Source organism: Muscardinus avellanarius (genome assembly GCF_963383645.1).
Source record: "Muscardinus avellanarius genome assembly, chromosome: 10".
In the NCBI taxonomy this organism is placed as follows: domain Eukaryota; kingdom Metazoa; phylum Chordata; class Mammalia; order Rodentia; family Gliridae; genus Muscardinus; species Muscardinus avellanarius.
In genome coordinates this window covers 4,000,098-4,006,222 of record NC_137796.1, presented here as the reverse complement: position 1 = coordinate 4,006,222, position 6,125 = coordinate 4,000,098, and positions in this window count along the sequence as shown.

The following is a 6,125-nucleotide window of genomic DNA, read 5'->3' as shown; positions in this document are numbered from 1 at the left end:
GCTGGGAACCGCAGAGGGACAAAGTGTAGGGCAGCCTTCACCTGCCCACCCACGGATCTGCAGGGCCGCCTCCCCAGTGAGCTGGCTCAAGCCCAGTCCCAGCAGCGCCCTCTCCCTGGCCCCCGCTCGCCCTTTACACCCCAGCCCGGGGCTTCTGCCCTCACCCAGGAACACTCTACCTCGTGGGGCTTTTCTTTTCTTCCCTTTCTTTCCTTCCTTCTTTCTTTCTTTCTTTCTTTCTTTCTTTCTTTCTTTCTTTCTTTTCAGTACTGGGGATGGAACCCAGGGGCATTCCACCTCCAAGTTACACCCCCTGCCCTATTTTTTCTTCTCTGTTTTGAAACAGGGTCTCACTGAGTTGCAGAGGGCCTCACTAAGTAGCTGAGGCTGTCCTCCAACCGCGATCCTCCGGTCTCAGCCTCCCGAATGCTGGGATGACAATCCTGCGCCACCACGCCCGGCTTTCTCTAACCTCATTTACGCCCACTCCTGTCTTCTTTCTCAACCCCAAGGTGACCCAGACCCCTTCCTCCTCCCCCTCTGCCTCCAAACCTCCAGCATCCTCCTCTCCATCGATTCTCAGCCCCCACCCCTCCAGCTTCCAAACGTCCCGCACAGTGCCCAGGCCCTAGTCCTTACCACCAGATGCCAATGCTAAGGGGACGCAGGGGCGTCTCAGGCTCCCTCCAGGTGCCCAGGCCGCATCGCGTGGGCTGCGAGGGGTGGGCCAGGGGGGAGCGAGTGGCTCATGGGGAAGGCCCTGGAGGTCAGGGCCCAAAGCCTAGGAGCCAGAGACAAGGGTCAGGGCCACCATCCCCAAGAGCGGGCAGCTTCTGAGGCTGTAGCTGCCCTGCCCAGGGATTAGACTCCCCAGCCCTCCTGCCCCTCCCCGGGGTGGGGTTTCCCTGCCTCCCAGAAGGCTGAAGGGAGCTTAGGGCAGCTGATCACAGGGGTCAGCTTCTCCAGAGCCTCCGCTGCCCACAGATGCCCTGAGGCCCCGGCCGGGGAGGTGGGAAGCACTGGACTCTTGACCCGGGTGCTGCCCTGGCCGACTCATCCGCAGAGCGCCATGGGCCGCGGGGACCTGTCTGTGCCCTCTCGCCGCCTTCCTGGCTGATGCAATGACCATGATTCACCTGGGGCCTCGCTGAACCGCAGACTAGCTTCTTCTACCTCCGGACAGCACCGTCTCCTTGTTTCTAAGGTGCTCCAGGAGGAGGCTGCATGGCCCGGCCCCCACTCTGAGCAGACTTCTCTCTGCGCTGCCCTGGCGTGCTCAGCCGGGGACGGAGATGCCTTCTTCCATTCGAGCCCATTTCTTCCTGCCGCCTTCACTTCTATTGGTTTTTGTTGTCTGGTGCTGGTGTTGAACCCTGAGGCCTTCTACCGCTGAGCTACAGCCGCAGCCCGCTTTCTTTTACTTTTTTTTTTTTTTTTTTTGTGGTACTGGGGGTGGAACCCAGGGGCTTTCTACTTCTGGGCTACATTCCCAGACCTGTTTTATATTTTTTTTATATGGAAACAGGGTCTCACTCAGTTGCTGAGAGCCTCACTCAGTAGCTGAGGCTAGTTTCGAACCTGTGCGATCCTCCTGTCTCAGCCTCCCAAGCGTGGGGATTACAAGCATGCGCCACCAGGCCCAGCTTGTTTTGTTTTTTGAAACAGTCTCCCTAGGTTGCTGAGAGTTGCTACATTGCTGAGGCTGTCCTCACACCTGCGATCCTCCAGTCTCAGTCTCCCAAGTCCCAGGATTACAGGAGTGCATCACAATTCCCATTCTTACACTCCGCTTTGCATGGGTGCCCTGGGAGGGTTTGTTTCTACGGTTTGCCAGCGACCCCAGCCTTCTTGCCTCCATGGTCTGGGGCGGGGTCTAAGAGCTCCTGTCTAAGGAATTCCCTGAGCGGCTGGTGCTGCTGGTGGTAGTAGGGAACCTTCCTTTGAGAAATACTGCGTAAACATCATTAACCCCTGAGTCCCAACCCCATCCAGTCAGCCAGCATCCACCAGACTCCAGATGGGCCTCAAAAAGTTTTTTTTTTCCCACCTAATGGTGTCAACCCTCTGACTGGGTTACTTCCTTGAGAGGTATAATAAATGCTTGACCACATCAAGCGCAGCGGTGCACATCTGTAATCCCAGTACTCAAGGCCAAGACAGGAGGATCACATGTTCAAGGTTAGTGTGCAATTACTTAACAACGTCCTGTTTCAAAATAAAAAAAAAATTAAAAGGGCTGAGGATGCAGCTTAGAGGCGGAGTACCTCTGGGCTCAATCCCCAGTACTACTAGATAACAAGTGCTTGACCAGCTGTGACCAGCATCTCAGCAGAGACACACGAAAAGGGGGCCGGGTGGGTGGTCCAGGCGCTTGGGGCCAGACATCTCAAACAGCATTCATGCGCAGACACGCCATGCCTGCCAAATCCTGAGAGGGAGTCACCATGGTCCCAGGCTGGGCAGGGCAGGTGAGTAAGTGGCTCCCGGCGACTCAGCTGGCCAGGGAAGTGCCCGGGGTTCCCTCCTGAGTCGGTGCCACCCAAAGGCTGCGATGCCGCCCTGCCCAGTGATGCCTCTGGCGTGCCCAGGGTGGGATGTGTCCAGTGATGAATGAATGCATGCATGTATGTTTTCAGACTGCAGAAAAAAATAGTGTCTCTCCGTATGAGGCTCTTGGAGCTGCTGTAACAAAGAAGGTCAGGAGCTCAGGGGCTTGAGCAAAAGCTTATTCTCAAGGTCTCAGAGCTGAGGTGTGTCAGGGCGGCTCCCTCAGGGTTCGGGGTTGAGGCCGCTCCCTGCCTCTTGCTGGTCTGCCCACACTCTGCCTCTTGTTTACACACAGGGACACCCCATGCCACGGCCGGTGGCCTGAGGTCTGGGTTGAGATGGGAAAGGCCTTTCTTTCTCCTTCTGTTTTTTTTTTTTTTTTTCTTTCTGTTTGGTACTGGGGATTGAACCTAGAGACATTTTACCTCCAAGCTACACCCCCATCCCTTTTTACATTTTTCTTTTTTTTTTTCTGGTACTGGGGGTGGAACCCAGGGGCTTTCTACCTCCAGGCTATACTCCCAGACCTATTTTATACTTTATTTGGAAACAGGGTCTGTGTTGCTGAGAGCCTCACTAAATAGGCCGTCTTCGAACCCGTGCGATCCTCCTGTTTCAGCCTCCCAAGCGTGGGGATTACAAGCGTGCTCCACCACGCCCGGCTTCCATCTTTCATTTTGAAACATGGGCTCACTAGGTGGCTGAGAGTTCTGCTAACTTGCTGAGGTTGGTCTCCAAACTGTGACCCTTCTGTCTCAGCTCCAAAGTGCTGGGATTACAAGTGTGCACCACCACGCCCAGCTAGAAAAGGCCTGTCACACAGAAAATGTAAACTCTGTGTCCTCTTGGCTGGAGCACGTCAGAAACCCTGGGAAGATGCTGCTAGATGCGGCCGGCAGGCAGGGGACCGGGCCCGCTCAGGCTGGGCCAGGGGGCAGAGGGGATTCACGCGCGCTCTCCCACCCCTGCAGCCCCAGCCCAGCCTCCTGAGAAAGAAGATATAGCGCTTTTCATCCGCGGCTTTGTTCTCCTTAATCTGGCTCTGGGGCGCAGGGCCGCTTCCCTGTCCCTGCCAGTGGGTCCCTCATTAGCCGCCCATTAACGTGCATGACTTAGAAATTGTCCACTGGGCTGTGAAATTCCAGGCAAAGGGGCAAACCTCTTAACTCCGAGGGCTTTGATATCCAGCCTCCACCCGGCTTCACAGGCGGCGTGACCTTTCCCCAGCTGTGGAGGGGCGCCCTGCCGGGCCCCATCTGCGGCGGGCAGGCAGGCAGCAGGCGGGTGGCCCGGCCCCCAAGCCCGAAGGGTGAACAAAGGCACCCTGTGGGTGACCAGGAGATGCCGCCATCTCCCTTTGGGCTGAGCAGTGCCCAATCCGTTGGGACTTGCCGAGGACCCCCCTCCCCCCGCCCACAGCCTGTGTCAGGGGACAGGATGAGGAATGGCAGCTGGCACCGGGGCTGTGGGGCTCAGGCTGCCCTGGGCTTCGCAGGCTGAGGGCACCCAAGGCCAAGACGCCATCACCTCTGCAGAGACACGCCAGGGCCGACGCTGTTGGGCAGGACTGCCCCCAGGCCTGTCTTCTTGGGAGGCTCCCAGAAGCACCCCAGAAGCAGGTGTGGATATGTATGTGCACGTCAAAGAAAGTTCTGGACTCTGAGGGTGTCCATGGATTGAACGGGACTGGGTGCTGTCCCCACTGCGTAGATACCCCCATGGTCTCCACGGGAGACTCTGAGCTCCCCCGTGGGCCCCTAGTGTATCCCTGGTATGGCTATTTGGAACTGTTTATTAGGACAAAGGGAATCCACACCGGGGGCCAGAGACCCTTCCAAAGAAGAGACCACTAGGGCGGTCCAGGGGACGGGAGACCTGCACCCTCAGGCACACCCGGGGCTGCCCACACCTACCGACGCTGTGGCCGGTCCAGCCAGGAGGACTCGCCTCAGCCCCCTGCCCTGCTCAGTGGAGCTAGGCCTGCACTGAGTCCTGAATCTAGGACCAGGGCTCACTCTTGAGAACATTCCTCCAAGGTTGGTCCCTGGAATCCCCTGGCTGTGAGGGGACACACCTCCAGGCCTCCTCGAGGCCAGCATGTCTGTGCGCAGGACTCAGCTTTCTCTGCGGCCCTGCCCAGCCTGTTCCTGGAGGCCGAGCCCTGTGAAGTGGCCCGCCCCCTCCAGCTCCCAGGCCCAGTGCGCACAGAGGAAACTGGCTTCCACAAAACCGAAGAGAGCAAGTGTTGGTGAGGGTGTGGAGACCCCAGGGCTTTCCTAAGTCACCAGCAAAGTGTAAAAGGGTGTGGCTGCGCTGGAGAAACAGTTCAGCTGTTCCTCAAAAACTTAACGATCAGCTGTGTGACCTCACTCCAGGTACAAAGCCAAAGTAATAAAATACGTGTGCACGCAAAACCCTGCATGCACATGGGCGCTCAACAGCGCTGCTCACCACAGCCAGAGCGGAGCCACCCGATGTCCACCAACCGAGGCGGCTGAGGAGCACTCCTCCCCAGGGGAACGCGCGCAGCCATAAGGGGCGCAGCGCTCAAGCCTGTAATCCTACTGCTCGGGAGGCTGAGACAGAGGATCGTGGACTAGAGGCCAGCCTCAGCAACTGAGGAAGACCCTCTGCAACTCAGTGAGGCCCCGTTTTAAAGTAAAAAAGGGGTAGAATGCCCCTAGGTTCGATCCCCAGTACCAAAAAATAAAAAAATAAAAAGAACAAAGTTCTGACATGCAAGTTAAAACTCAGAATCTTGAAGACAGGATGTAAAGTAAAAGAAGCTGGGTGCAGAGGACACGGGCGGCGCCCTCCAGCGTCCAACACCTCAACAGGCAGACCTGAGGCCGGGCGCGGCGGGACCTGCGGGGTGACCGCTGAGGGGCGCGGGTGCCCTGAGCAGCCAGGACAAGGCTGGGAGAGCGTGAGCAGGGAGGCCGAGCTCCAGGGAACACGCTGAGGCCCGCCGAGTGTGCACCTGGAACGGGAAGTTGGTGGTGTGCGAACTGTATCTCAATAAAAGACATCAACAGGCGAATCAGCCCACCGCGCGGCCACCGACTGCCACTCCATTCAGGTAGTGCAGATTTATTGAAAATTCTCTTCACCGATAATGGTGAAATCAAGACCCCGAATTACAAAACATGTTGGCGGTTGATACTTAGAAAAATAAAGCAAAGGTCTGTCTCACAGGTCTGTGCAGGTCTCAAACCTCAGTCTGTCCTCGTCAAAGAGGAGGCCGCACGGTCTGCGCTGCTCAAGGCATCAGGGTAAAAACCGTATTCTGTTGGAAAAATAGCTTTGCTTCCGAATAGCACGAGTCTTTAAAGTGACTTCTCCCAACAATAAATACAGAACAGAGCCGCTGACGCGGCGAGTGCATGCGCCTCTGCGCGGCCGGGGCCCGTCTGTTCAGAACGCGGGGCCTCCCTGGGGGCCGGGCCTTCAGCCTGCGGGCGGCCCAGCGCGTGGCAGGAGGGAGGTCCAAGCCTCCCGGGGCCCTCCGAGCCGTGCCTGCTCGGCCAGGCCGTCCCTGCGCCTCATAGCTTGCTGGCCTGGGCCGGCCAGCCCGACAG